General features: G+C 47.7%; 1 protein-coding gene across 8 annotated transcripts in view; it reads right to left on the reverse strand.

Moving 5' to 3' along the window:
• LOC122930268 (NACHT, LRR and PYD domains-containing protein 12-like) overlaps positions 1-15,419 on the reverse strand; it is a 797,118-nt gene that overhangs the window by 312,297 nt on the left and 469,402 nt on the right. The gene's annotated exons all lie outside the window — the stretch shown is intronic.

Genomic DNA, 15,419 nt, shown 5'->3' on the forward strand with positions numbered 1-15,419 from the left:
GACTGTTGCAGTGGTGGCTGACGTGAAGCCTGATTCTCTGCTATGACATGCAGACTGATTCTCTGCTGACATGAAGCCAGATCCTCTGTTACGGGACCTCTCTCCTCTGCCTGTGTGTGTGCTGGGCCTAAATATATGCCAATGGACTGTTGCAGTGGTGGCTGACGTGAAGCCTCATTCTCTGCTATGACATGCAGACTAATTCTCTGCTGACATGAAGACAGATTCTCTGTTACGGGACCTCCCTCCTCTGCCTGGGTGCTGGGCCTAAATATATGCCAATGGACTGTTGCAGTGGTGGCTGACGTGAAGCCTCATTCTCTGCTATGACATGCAGACTAATTCTCTGCTGACATGAAGACAGATTCTCTGTTACGGGACCTCTCTCCTCTGCCTGGGTGCCGGGGCCTAAATATCTGAGAATGGACTGTTCCAGTGGTGGGTGACGGGAAGCCAGATTCTCTGCTATGGAACCTCTCTCCAATTGATTTTGGTTAATTTTTATTTATTTAATTTTTATTTTAATTCATTTCCCTATCCACATTTGTTTGCAGGGGATTTACCTACATGTTGCTGCCTTTTGCAGCCCTCTAGCTCTTTCCTGGGCTGTTTTACAGCCTTTTTAGTGCCGAAAAGTTCGGGTCCCCATTGACTTCAATGGGGTTCGGGTTCGGGACGAAGTTCGGATCGGGTTCGGATCCCGAACCCGAACATTTCCGGGATGTTCGGCCGAACTTCTCGAACCCGAACATCCAGGTGTTCGCTCAACTCTACTCGTGACATCAGACCAGTCAGTGAATTGATCTCCTGAACATGTGTTTTGTAAATCTCCCCTTTGGTTTAGTGTTCTCATTAAAGGGGTTCTCTGGGAATTAGGAAAATGAAAATACTTAAATATTACTTTATTATAAATATATTCCTAGAGACCTTTCATTAGTTATAATGGCTCGTTTTGTCTGGGGAGCAATCATCAGGAAAAATAAAATGGCTGCCATCCTATCAGTTCACACAAAACCTGTCCTAATCACACAGGAGGACAAGTTACTTCAGAGCAGTGAGCCAAACAGCTGCCTCATCTTCTTCTATGATCCTGAATACAGTGTAATATGATCTTCAGCTAAATCTCTGTAGATATGGAGTTCATCATGAGGAGGCATGCAGTACAGAGAGGAGGTGGGGGTGATGTGGATAATGAGCAGCAGCTCTTGTATGTAGTCTCCATTACCACAGTCTGTCCTGTCTGTCCTTCGTGTCTCCTCATGAACTCCATTCCCACAAAGATTTATTTAATTGGCGGCAGTATTAAACCTCATTCACACGTCTCTGTCCATGCTCAAATCCGTGAAAATGTGGTCTATGATGGTCAATGAAAAGATGCTTCCGTGAAAGATCAGTTTGTCTGTTTTTTGCTGTCCGTGTGTCATTCCTGTTTCACAGACACTGTGCAGCTGAAAAATAATTTTCTCGCTCGTATCATTAGGAGACACAGGAGGCCATGGGTACAGCTGCTGGCACTAGGAGGCGACACTAAGCAAAAAAGTGTTAGCTCCTCCTCTCAGCTGTACCCCTACCGAGCTAGTCAGTTTTAGCTTAGCGTCTGTAGGAGGCAGACCTTCCTGCTTTGCAGGGCATCTATCCACCATTTTATTTATTATTTTAGTTTGTTATTTTAGCTTTTTCCCCTTTAGGCATGTTATCTCAGCAACTGGCATCAGGACTCGAATTTGAGGCTGGAGTAACCACTGAAGGGGGTCAAGCATGGAAGGCAACTCTGTTTGAGTCTTACTTTCTGAAGACAATGGCAGCTCAGGTAATGTATCCTCTTCTTCTGGCTGTTCTTGAACAGGTTCCTGTAGGCATTTCTTGAGTCTGTTACGATGGACTCGCTGAGTACCTTTATCCTCTCTCTGGATTTCGTAGACCTCCGATGAGGGAATGGCCACTATTGTATATGGCTCACGCTCCCAGCGACTATCCAGTTTGCTTAGAAGGTGATTGTTTTTTAGCCAGACCTGGTCTCCAGGCTGTAAGGGCTCAGCATGTGCATGTGTAGTGTCCCACTAGGTATGGGTGGGCACTACACAAGGGTCAATTGGTGTGCGCATTACTCTTACTCACAAGGAACAGAAATGTCATATTTAATTCTGCATTTAATGTATGTTTCACTGTGTTGTTATATGCAATGTACCCCTGTCTAATGCAGCAGCAGGCCTAGTTGGGTGTAGTTAGACATCCCAGACACTAGAGGGAGATAGGGAGCCCCTAGTATAAATGTCCAGGCCCAGACAGGGAGAGGCAGTGCAGAGTCAGGAGTCTGAGAAGACAGAGGCCAGTAAGCCTGCTCTTGACATGCAGCTGGATAGCCCTGGCTGCTAGTGATGTCCAGGAGGCTGTTGAGAAGCTCCAGCCTGCCTGAAGAACAAGAGAGCCTAAGTTAGCTCTGAAGAGATACCCCAGTTGCAGGATTCAACCTCCTGGGAGAAACCTACAGTTACCCACCTGATAGGAGGAGGCCGTCCCAGGGTAAGCCAAGTGCCCCTGATAGGCAGAAGAACTTAGGACACCATTGCAAGCAGTATAATACCTGAGGAAGGAAGTAACCAAGGATATAAGCCACCCTTTTAGGCATCCGGGCCTTGGGAATTATCAAGCCAGAGTAGGAGTTCTATAAAGGAACAGTGTAAAAGTGTAACCTGCTGCTGAGTGCTTGTGGAATTTACCCTCAGTGTAACTTGCATGTCTATTGCCTGCCATACTTGTGAATAAGCCCCTTTTGTGGAACTGTCATAATCTAGAGACTGTACTACTCCCTGCTGTACAAAGTTGGAATTGTCCAGTAAAGTTTATGTTTGGTTCACTGCATACTTGTGTACCGTTATCCTTCCAACCACCAACCGGCGTGCCACCGGCCAAAGGCACTGGCGTCACGAATACCACAGGGACCTTGCCCCAGGCACACAAAATACCTGTAACATCCAGGGCACCTCAACTACCATCAGGCCTGGTCCCTATCTACAGAGCGTGCCCCAGAGGAACTGTGTCTCCCTCTCCTTCACTGCCACGCGCCTGCCCAGGGTTCTTCAAATATAGTGAGTACCCTCGATTGCCCATAACTGTGACCTCACGTCGTCATACCCTGCAGGTCTGGCGTGTTGCATAAATTGGCGTCACGAACAGGATCCGAATATTCCTGCGCCATAGCGGATACAAAAACTGTGTGCTGAAAATTATCTTAAAGTGACATGCCCCAATTGTTTTATTGAAAATTGCTGGGCCAAAGTGAACTGTAATATTTGCGGTGTGAAGATTGCATTGTATGGACTGTTTTCTACTTATTTAAGCCACCGCTTGCTGTCAATGAATAGACAGCCGTTTTGCTCAAAGATGGCCGCTGAGCTTGCTTGAAATTGTTTGCTGCGTCATCTTCCTCATAAATTGGCGGTAAAAATTGGCGCCTTCTGCTAAAAGTGCGGGAAGGCTGTATGCTGGCGCCACCGCCCTGTCTGGACATTTGCATGTCTGCTGTGATGGACTCCGCCTCCCCAATACTGGAGTACCTGGGGGGCGGCCTCCCAGTGCAATGGGAGGAACTGTCTGAACTTATTGGCGCCACCCTGTCGCTCTCCAGAGAAGGATCGAGCATGTTGAGGAGTGAGGACTTTCCTGATGATATGTCCGCGCCTGACTTGTTAACCCTGACTATGACTGGTGTAGAGCAAAAGGACGCTCCACCGGCCTACTCTCCGGGACCGGAGAGACCCGCCTGCCCGCCACCGAGGACGCAACCGGAGACCTATTCTGGCTCCTGGAGAGACTTCTTCCAGCCCTCGTTCAAGTGGTCCGCATTGATGGCAGAGATCCGGGAGGCCGCAATTAAGAAGACGACTAAAACCAAGATATACTATGAAGAACTGGCAAAGACCGTTCACGAGTGCCACACCGACACACAACCCCGCCTGGAAAGGAGAATGGGGTTGGTTGTGGCCTTTGACAAGGACCGAGGCTTCGGTTTCATAAAAGACTACCTGACTGGACGAGACTTATATGTCAACAGGAGGTCCGTCAAGCGGAGCTACCTCCCAGAACGTCTACACAACCTCCGCGAGGGAGAGGAGGTTGAATTTACCCCTGCTGAGGGCCTGCGAGGCCCCTACGCCACTGCCGTGTCCCGTCCTAGGAAGAAGACAGAGGACTGGGACTTTGATGAGGACTACTCTGGCTGCGAGCGTGAGTCTGTGCGCTCTCCGGAGGACAACCCTGGCTGCGAGCGAGAATCTGAATGCTCTCCAGGACCGGCCCATCACGCCTTCCAAGAACGGGGCTCTTTCATTGGCCCAAATGTGTTCTGGCAGCCGACAGTGGTAGAGAAGAGGGTTAGCCCATGGCCCTCACCTGAGTTGCCTCGCAGGGAGAAAACTATCCGTGAGCTTCAGGATGCAGAGAGATTTAAAGCTGCCCTGGAGAATATCCGCAGAGGGAGGAAAGCGGACGCCTCACCTGAGCCTGCAGCGGCTGCGCAGGACGAACCACCCACCGCCCAAGTGCCGACGACAACAGCAGAGACCAGCGATCCCGACTCCGAAAGCCTGGACGACCAGATTGTGCGGCTGGAGCTGAAACTGCGGGAGCTACGCCAGCTTGCCACCGCCAGGATCCGGACTCCACCTGGACTACAACGTAAGGACCCGGACGTCTCCGGGCCAAAGGTGAGAGTACCTGTCCCTGCCAGTCGTCCCTCCTTAGTACCGGCGCCCGCGGTGGGATCCTCATACGCTGTGCACCGGCGCACAGAGCCAGTCGTCCCAGAACCCACCGGACCGCTTGCAGCAGCGGTACCCAGGCCAGTGCAGCAGCCTACAATAGTTATGCCTGCTCCGGTGAGGTCAGCGACTGTGATAACCCCTAGGCCTATGGGGCCTATACCCATTAGGGGTCCATTTGTGTTACAGTTGCCTCCCAATACGGTGTTGTGGGCACATCCATCTGTTGAATCGCAGTACAGGCCCAGTATACAAATGGAGCCAGGGAGCACCACTGAAATACAAAGTGGATATGATACGCCCCTGTGAATTGGCCTGCTAGGCCCTTGATGTGTGCTTTATTTTGCCAAGGGATCCTAAAAGAAGAGTTAACCCTTTCAGGACAGGAGTCCTTCGTTGTTTTGGCCCTCTGTTGCTGCTGCCAGTTACCCACGGCTCAGTGGAAGGCGGCAATCCACTGAAGTACCACGTGCAGCAAGGCCATCTTGTTTACAGGACCTCCTGCCTGCTTTCTCAGAGTGAAGACCCAGTTGTGCCTGTTTTCATGTTGCACCTTTTAACCCTTTAACCCCCTTTTCAGGTTGATTAAGGGTATTACAGCACTACTTTCATGTGTATGCCATTTAAATAATGTGGACTATTTTATGTGCTGTCATTTTATTATGCAACTGGAATTTAAAGGAATTGGGCCCAGGGATAGACTCAAATGCACATGAGCCTCTGAGATTTTGCTACTATTTTAAAGTATTGTGCCCAGAGATGGACTCCACCCGTGCGAGCCTCTGTGATTCTTACTGCCTTTATGGTCACTTCTGCCTATATCTCTACTTGGCTGTGGAATGAACGAAAAGAAAAGAAACTGGGTACGGACTCATTTTAACTGCTTTGAGCCTCCAAAGAACTGTTATTTAATGTTTACATTTTTCCATGGACTACAACTGTTCTATCATGGACAATTTGCACTTAAAAAGTATTATATGGACTATCCTGGTATTTATTGTTACGCTGTGCCAGGTCAGCGCCCCTGTTCCCATTGTTTTATCCTGAGAGAAGAGAACGACGCCCCTTTTCACCATTACTTGCTCCTATTCCAGTGGAACTGCCTAATATATGTATACATATAATGTATATTTTGCAAATGTAGATGTGTTTTCCTGCTTTGCTTTATTGTCCTCATTACAGGTGCAGTGTCCAGCTGTGCAGGTACCCTCCATGTTGCGCCGAGAACGGGCAACGTTATAGCGTGGGGGTATGTAGTGTCCCACTAGGTATGGGTGGGCACTACACAAGGGTCAATTGGTGTGCGCATTACTCTTACTCACAAGGAACAGAAATGTCATATTTAATTCTGCATTTAATGTATGTTTCACTGTGTTGTTATATGCAATGTACCCCTGTCTAATGCAGCAGCAGGCCTAGTTGGGTGTAGTTAGACATCCCAGACACTAGAGGGAGATAGGGAGCCCCTAGTATAAATGTCCAGGCCCAGACAGGGAGAGGCAGTGCAGAGTCAGGAGTCTGAGAAGACAGAGGCCAGTAAGCCTGCTCTTGACATGCAGCTGGATAGCCCTGGCTGCTAGTGGTGTCCAGGAGGCTGTTGAGAAGCTCCAGCCTGCCTGAAGAACAAGAGAGCCTAAGTTAGCTCTGAAGAGATACCCCAGTTGCAGGATTCAACCTCCTGGGAGAAACCTACAGTTACCCACCTGATAAGAGGAGCCGTCTCAGGGTAAGCCAAGTCCCCCTGATAGGCAGAAGAACTTAGACACCATTGCAAACAATATAATACCTGAGGAAGGAAGTAACCAAGGATATAAGCCACCCTTTTAGGCATCCGGGCCTTGGGAATTATCAAGCCAGAGTAGGAGTTCTATAAAGAACAGTGTAAAAGTGTAACCTGCTGCTGAGTGCTTGTGGAATTTACCCTCAGTGCAACTTGCATGTCTATTGCCTGCCATACTTGTGAATAAGCCCCTTTTGTGGAACTGTCATAATCTAGAGACTGTACTACTCCCTGCTGTACAAAGTTGGAATTGTCCAGTAAAGTTTATGTTTGGTTCACTGCATACTTGTGTACCGTTATCCTTCCAACCACCAACCGGCGTGCCACCGGCCAAAGGCACTGGCGTCACGAATACCACAGGGACCTTGCCCCAGGCACACAAAATACCTGTAACATCCAGGGCACCTCAACTACCATCAGGCCTGGTCCCTATCTACAGAGCGTGCCCCAGAGGAACTGTGTCTCCCTCTCCTTCACTGCCACGCGCCTGCCCAGGGTTCTTCAAATATAGTGAGTACCCTCGATTGCCCATAACTGTGACCTCACGTCGTCATACCCTGCAGGTCTGGCGTGTTGCACATGTATATCAAAGTCCTGTTTTTGTTTTTGTTGCACCTTCCCTATTTTAGAGTCCACTATTTCTTTAGCGTCCTCCAGGAGTTTCTGATGCTCTTTGACCCACTCAGATTGGGGATTGAGTGGTTCCGCGTCCGGCACAGGGACGTCAAGGGCAAGATCTGTGGGTAGACGGCCATGTCTTCCGAACATGAGGTAGTATGAAGTGTACCCAGTAGAGCAATGGGTTGTATTGTTGTACATGTACACTAATCCAGGGAGGAGTAATGGCCAATCAGCCCTCTGGTGAGGCGGCACAGCCTTGAGCATTTTGATCAGTGTCTGATTCATTTTTTCGCACAGTCCGTTTCCCTGAGGGTGGTATGCGGTAGTTCTCAGTTTTTTGAAGTTGTACAAGGCACAAAATTCATAGAATAACTGAGACTCGAATGCAGATCCCTGATCAGTGAGTATTTTGTCAGGACACCCATACGGCAGAATAAAGCTCTTCCACATGGCAGCAGCTGTAGTTTTTGCAGTTAAGTCCTTTACAGGTACAGTAACAACGAACTTGGTATAGTGGTCTATGATGGTCATAGCATAGACATACCCGGATCTGCTGGGTTCCAATTTCACGTGGTCGATTGCCACAATTTCACAAGGACCTTTACTCACTATTGGATGAAGGGGGGCTCACTGATCATGTCTTTCCCCTTTCGCCACTGCATAGGTGGGACATTGTCGGCACCAGGTTTCAATGTCACTTCTCATGCCAATCCAGTAGAAACGTCGTCTGATGGTGGCTTCTGTTTTTTGGATTCCAAAGTGACCAGACCGGTTATGATACATGTCCATCACCATCTTGGCATCTCTTCGAGGCACCACTATTTGGTGGAGGCGCTCACAGGTGACTTGATCAAGCGTTCTCCTGAGGAGCAGGTCTCTTTGTAGGAAGAGTAGTTTCCGTTGTCGCCAGAGACGAACTAGCTCTGAGTCAGCTCTCCGCTGTCGGATTCTCTCCGGTATGCGCCCGCTGTAAAAATAATCCAACAGTTCTCCAATAGCTCTGCTCTCTGATTGTAGTTTAATCCAGAGCTCTTTCTCAACTGGAGATGAGGGGTCACAGGTCTGTTGAAAACAAGTGACTTTAGAGGTCGGGTGCCTAGTGTGTAGGGCATCCTGTCGGGCAAATCGGGAGTAGAATATTGGCATCTCCACATCTTCCCACTGATCATGAGTAGAAATTGGTTCTTTCTGGGCAGGTAGCCTAGACAAAGCATCGGCATTGTCATTAGATTTCCCAGTCCGGTACTTAATGGTAAAGTTGAAGTTCGCCAGTCTAGAGGCCCATCTTTGTTCTAGGGCTCCCAGACGTGCAGTGTTCAAGTGAGCTAGTGGATTATTGTCAGTGTAGACCGTGAAAGGTGTAGCAGCTAGGTAGTCCTTGAATTTCTCGGTGACAGCCCAGACCAAGGCTAGGAACTCCAGTTTGAACGAACTGTAGTTATGGTCATTCCGCTCTGGTTCGCGTAAAGATCTGCTGGCATAGGCGATGACTCTTTCAGTTCCAGCTTGTGTCTGAGATAGTACAGCTCCAAAACCTTTCTTACTCGCATCAGTATAGAGGCAAAATGGTAGGCTGTAGTCAGGATAACCCAGGATTGGAGGTTCTGTAAGTTTTTATTTCAACAGTTGGAAAGCAGCTTCTCTCTCTTCATTCCACTCCACTGGTATCTTGAAATTCTGACATCCTTTAGGGTGACCTTTCACAAGCTCCTGGATAGGTTCCGCAATCTGAGCAAAGTGCTGGATAAATCTACGATAGTAACTTGCAAATCCAAGGAAGCTCTTGACCTCTTTGACTGTTTTGGGAGCCGGCCAGCTTTGTACTGCTGCTATTTTGTCAGGGTCCTGTCTCACGCCTTCTGCACTCACAACATGTCCCAGATATTTCACTTGGGGCTTCAGTAAGTGACACTTTGAAGGTTTCACTTTCAGTCCATGTTGAGTCAAAGTCTGGAACACTTCCGCCAGGTGCTGTAAATGTTCCTCGTAGGTCTTAGAGTAGATGATAACATAATCCAGGTACAACAACACAGTCTCAAAGTTTTTGTGTCCAAGACATCTTTCCATGAGTCTCTGAAATGTCCCAGGGGCATTGCATAGCCCGAATGGCATGTTGTTGAACTCAAACAGACCCATTGGGGTGGCAAAAGCTGTTTTTTCTTTATCTTCTGGTGCCATGGGAACTTGCCAATAGCCACTGGTTAGATCCAGAGTTGAAAAGTAGGCAGCGGATCCCAGAGCTGCCAGGGATTCTTCAATTCATGGCAGGGGTACGCATCATTGTGCGTAATGTTGTTAATCTTACGGTAGTCCACACAAAAACGGATGGTTCCATCCTTCTTCTTTGCCAGGACTAAGGGGGGAGCCCAGGGGCTGTGACTATCCTGGATGACATTAGCTGTCTTCATATCCTGAACCATCTTCTTCACTTGCTGGTACATGGCAGGTGGTCGGTATCTCTCTTTGATTGGAGGATGATTGCCGGTTGGAATGGTGTGCTGTATTAAGTAAGTCTGTCCATAGTCCATAGAATGTTTGCTGAAGACTTGATTGTGTTGTTTGATTGTGTTGTACAGCACACCGTTGAGTTGCTCGGCAGAGTTTGTGGTATCCCCGATGTGTAGTTCGGCCCACCAGGGCTGTTCTGGGGGGTCTTTGGCTTGCTCCACTGTTTGGAGTGATTGTTGAGCCGCAGCAGTGGGACAATCCAGGATATCCTGCGGGCGGATGTGGTATAGGCAGACCACTGGATAGTGCTTTTTTAATTTCACAGCCTCATCACCCAGATTGACTAAGCGTATGGGTACCTTTCCTTGGGACACGGTGACCACGCTACTAGCGGATAGGACGAGGGGGTGATCTTGAAGATGGATTGGTTCCACAAGGACCTGATAATCTTGACTTTGGATACCGATGCAAGCCTTGCACCATATCAGAGTCTCTGCTCCAGACTGGAGTTTGATAGGATAAGCATCCTTGATGCGGACACAGCAGATTTCACCCCGTTGATTGCTGAACTTTTGTTGGGCGGATAGCACTCGAATGGTCTGGTGTATAACCCATTGAGTTTCATGGGGTGTAGTCAGCATTGTTTTCTTCAAAGCTTTCAGCACTTCAGGATAGCAATTGCTGAGTACATTCATTCCCAGGACCACAGGGCAAATGTCATCATCTGGGACCTGAATCACGATTACTCCTTGACATGAGAGTTCAGTATCTTCAATCTGTAAGGTAGGTTCCCAATAACCTAGTATAGGCACAGGTTTGCCAATGGTAGCCATGATCTGGAGCCAAGATTCAGGAGGTTGTATCAGTTGGGCTCCGTTTCGGCATGTGTCAAATGCTGCTTGGCGGATGGTAGTCACTTGTGATCCGGTATCAATTAAAGCAGAAAACTTCACTCCGTTGATGTCATTTTCCACCATGGGGCGGGTGCCCACATACCTTGGCATAAAGGCTGGATCTTTGGGACCTAGTATTCTTCCTCCCGAGGGGCGGTCCTCGACCTCAGGGGATACCCGTTTAACTGACGGCAGTCCTTTGCAATGTGTCCATACCTCTGACAATGCAGGCATCGCTGTTCCCTGATGTTTTGATAACCGAGGTCTGGCAATCTACTGACTGGCTGACGTCGATATTCTCGCGGACCGGGCGTAGGGCGATCTCTGTTTGTAAAAATTCCTTTCCCCACCTTGGGTTGCTGTTCTAGTCGCTCTAGCTGTTTCCTCATCCTCTCCATATTCTCAGCTGAGAGGGAGACTTGAGCGGTCAGAGCTGCTACGATATCTGGAACGGGTGCCTGAGCTCTGATTGGAGACCAGATGAGAAAAGACCCGCCTGCAGCAGTTAGAAACATTGATTCAGATGGAGCTCGTGCTGATATTCGCTCCATTCCCCCTGAAGACGCCGCAGCAGTGGTGACACATGTCGGGGGAGCTGAGGGTTAAGTGTGGCAGTGACTCAGTGACGGCGTCTCAGTGCGCTGCAGACACTCCGTGCGCGGCACATAAGCGGCCGGCGAATGTATTAGAGGCAAACACCAGGGAATCTGGGGACAGGCAGACAACATTAGACAATAGCGCTCCTCCAACTATAATATATAGGGATATAGATGAGAGATCTCACTGCTTACAGGACAGACAGTCAGAAAGCTGAGAGCTGGAAAATATCTAATCCCTAGATACTGATAGATACAGATATAGAGGGAGTGTCTATTGGTAAAGCATCTCACTATCCCCAGAGCCAAGCGCACTTTATTTTTAATCAATTTTCTTTCTTTCTTCACGTTTTATACAATTTTTTATAAAAATGAAATAAATGTTACATTTTAAATCAAACCAGAAACGGGAGTGTGTATAGCAGAGCTGTATGTGTGTATAGCAGAGCTGTATGTGTGTATAGCAGAGCTGTATGTGTGTATGGCAGAGCTGTGTGTGTGTATGGCAGAGCTGTATGTGTGTATAGCAGAGCTGTATGTGTGTATGGCAGAGCTGTATGTGTGTATGGCAGAGCTGTATGTGTGTATAGCAGAGCTGTATGTGTGTATAGAAGATCTGTATGTGTGTATGGCAGAGCTGTATGTGTGTATAGCAGAGCTGTGTGTGTGTATGGCAGAGCTGTATGTGTGTATGGCAGAGCTGTATGTGTGTATAGCAGAGCTGTATGTGTGTATAGCAGAGCTGTATGTGTGTATAGCAGAGCTGTATGTGTGTATGGCAGAGCTGTATGTGTGTATAGCAGAGCTGTCTGTGTGTATAGCAGAGCTGTCTGTGTATAGCAGAGCTGTATGTGTGTATGGCAGTGCTGAGTGTGTATAGCAGTGCTGTCTGTGTATAGCAGAGCTGTATGTGTGTATAGCAGAGCTGTATGTGTGTATGGCAGTGCTGAGTGTGTATAGCAGTGCTGTCTGTGTATAGCAGAGCTGTATGTGTGTATAGCAGAGCTGTATGTGTGTATGGCAGTGCTGTATGTGTGTATGGCAGTGCTGAGTGTGTATAGCAGAGCTGTATGTGTGTATAGCAGAGCTGTATGTGTGTATGGCAGTGCTGTATGTGTGTATGGCAGTGCTGAGTGTGTATAGCAGAGCTGTATGTGTGTATAGCAGAGCTGTATGTGTGTATAGCAGAGCTGTATGTGTGTATGGCAGTGCTGAGTGTGTATTTCAGAGCTGTCTGTGTGTATGGCAGTGCTGTCTGTGTATGGCAGTGCTGTCTGTGTATGGCAGTGCTGTCTGTGTATGGCAGTGCTGTCTGTGCATAGCAGAGCTGTGTGTGTACCAGAACTGTGTGTGTATAGCAGAGTTGTATGTGTATATAGCAGATCTGTATGTTTGTATGGCAGTGTTTAGTTAGTATGGCAGTGCTGTCTGTGTATAGTAGAGCTGTATGTGTGTATGGCAGTGCTGTCTGTGTATTTCAGTGCTGTCTGTGTATAGCAGAGTTGTATGTGTGTATAGCAGAGCTGTATGTGTGTATGGCAGTGCTGTATGTGTGTATGGCAGTGCTGAGTGTGTATAGCAGAGCTGTCTGTGTATAGCAGAGCTGTATGTGTGTATAGCAGAGCTGTATGTGTGTATGGCAGTGCTGTATGTGTGTATGGCAGTGCTGAGTGTGTATAGCAGAGCTGTATGTGTGTATAGCAGAGCTGTATGTGTGTATAGCAGAGCTGTATGTGTGTATGGCAGTGCTGAGTGTGTATTTGAGAGCTGTCTGTGTGTATGGCAGTGCTGTCTGTGTATGGCAGTGCTGTCTGTGTATGGCAGTGCTGTCTGTGCATAGCAGAGCTGTGTGTGTACCAGAACTGTGTGTGTATAGCAGAGTTGTATGTGTATATAGCAGATCTGTATGTTTGTATGGCAGTGTTTAGTTAGTATGGCAGTGCTGTCTGTGTATAGTAGAGCTGTATGTGTGTATGGCAGTGCTGTCTGTGTATAGCAGAGCTGTGTGTGAAAATAAGACGGGATGTCCAGCTTTCCAAAAAAGACGTTGTTCTTTATTCCAAAATAACACAGGATAAAAGACAATCCAACACGGCAAGCAGGTCTACATGTTTCGGATGCTCTAATACTGATCCTTATTCATGACACCAGAACTGTGTGTCGCACACAAATACTTATAAATACCCCAGCAGGAGAAGCAGCGTGGCCGGACACCACAGAGCAGTGACAGGAGACACATTTATTTGGAGGTACATTAATGAGGGGACCACATGCACCATCGCTGGTTGTTACACCTGAAGTTCCGGACCTCGACGCCTCCACTTCACTAAACCACATTCCCTTCATAGAGGATCTAGAAAATACGTTTTCTTATTTTCCGTTGTCTAAACCTGGGGTGCGTCTTATAAAGGGAAAATCCAGTATATGGCATATAATACTATATATTGTGTAGATAATAATACCGCCATACTGTGGTCACATGACTCGCTGCTCATGTAATACTAATAGATGGATGTGTCCACCCTCGTGTGAAGGTCTCCAGTTTCTCATTATATCAATGTCAGGAAATGTCAGGAAAACCCTCGGCAGCCGCAGGTCCCCTGACAGCCACTAGGTGGCGCCCACAGACTCATGTAGCGGGAGATGTCCTCTCACTGAGAGCCCTGAGAGTCGTATATTATACCTATACTACAATATAAAGTACCGCCACATACTGCACTCGTCATGCCACATCACAGTGTGGCACATCAGAAGCTTTAACCCCTTCAGGACCAGCCTAATAGAGGAAATGCTGGGGCACTAATAGTGATACAGATGAAGAGACGCGTTCTCTACTGGAGCCCGATATGTGATGATGCCACGTGTGGTTATAGACGTGTCACAATGTAGGTTGTGATGTGCGGCTTTATACTGTGACACGTGGCAGGCGGACAGCGCGCAGAATGCTGCTGAAGCCTCCAGCTTTACATGCCGATACATACGAGGTGAGATCACAGGCGGCCACAAACTGCAATCTGCAGCGCCCTCCAGAGGCCGCGGTCACACACAGCTTTTACTGGGGTTTTCTGAGATTTGGTGATTTTTGCAGTAAAGGTCTATGGAAAGTATCAGACAGAAGAGTTTTATTCCTGGAGTTTTTCTAATTATGTGTTTTTTCTGCCTCTTTTCAGCAGCGCGGCGTGCTGGAGATCTGGCGGTTTTACATCTTTCACTATAGAGAAAAACATTTCACAGACGTCCAGAGAGAAACGCGGCTGAAAACGGACAAAATCTGTTCTGTCACCTGCTGATGTTGCTGCGTTTTTTAGTTTTTTTTACTACTTTTAAAACATGTAAAACATTTCTGAAGTGCGGCTGAGTTCTGACCCCGTACGGGCTGATTAACACGCCAGTGATCTGTCCGTGTCCTCCGTGGACCGCTCACGTGTCCATAGATTTCCCTGTGTTTCCTCATATACCCTTGTCTGTCCGCACCCCGCGGGTCAGTGCAGGAACGGAGACATACAGAACTCCGTATAGTCGCCATATAAACCGCAGGCGCCATCGTGTTCTGTCTGTTCTCATCCACTGCATAGAAAGTGCATTACAGTTACTATTACAGTTACAAGGGAAAAAAAATAAAAAATCTTTAAAAAATACAAATTCTAATCTCCCCCTTTCCCGATTTTACATCTAAAAATAAAGAATAAAAAATAAACATAATTGGTGTCGCCGCATCCGAAAATGTCCGAACTAGTAAAATGTACAAGTGATTGTCCCGCACAGCGATCGCTGGATTTTGGTCACTTCACCCCCTGAAAATAATAAGAAAATAAAAAGATCAAAAAGTTATTTGTGACCCAAAATGGCAGCAATAAAACCTACAGCTCGCCCGGCAAAAACCAGCCTCCGCCCTGTAGATGGAGATAGAAAGCGGCCATGGGGTCCGGATACGGCCGGGAAGGACATTCAGATTTATCAAAGGTTTTTATTACTGTAAAGATAGTAAAATATAATAGAAACCATATAAATGTGGTATTGCTGTGATTGTACCGATCCTCAGGATAGGGTCGTCAGGTCAGTTTTGGCGCACCGGCAACACCGTAAAAAAACAACATAAAAATGGAGGAATTGTAGCCCCAAAAAGAATGTTTTCCGGTGTTTTCAATACAAGTTCTGGTAAATTAAATGGAGCCATTAAACCTCCATCTTGCGCCTCATGCACACGACCGTAGTCTCAGTCTGCAGCCGATCTGCGGATCTGATGTAGACCCAGTAATCTCATCGGGGCCACAAGACGTGCGGACATTACACCGTGTGCCCCCCACACCCTGAAGTCTGT

The sequence above is a fragment of the Bufo gargarizans genome, chromosome 3, assembly GCF_014858855.1.
Source record: "Bufo gargarizans isolate SCDJY-AF-19 chromosome 3, ASM1485885v1, whole genome shotgun sequence".
NCBI classification, from domain to species: Eukaryota; Metazoa; Chordata; class Amphibia; order Anura; family Bufonidae; genus Bufo; species Bufo gargarizans.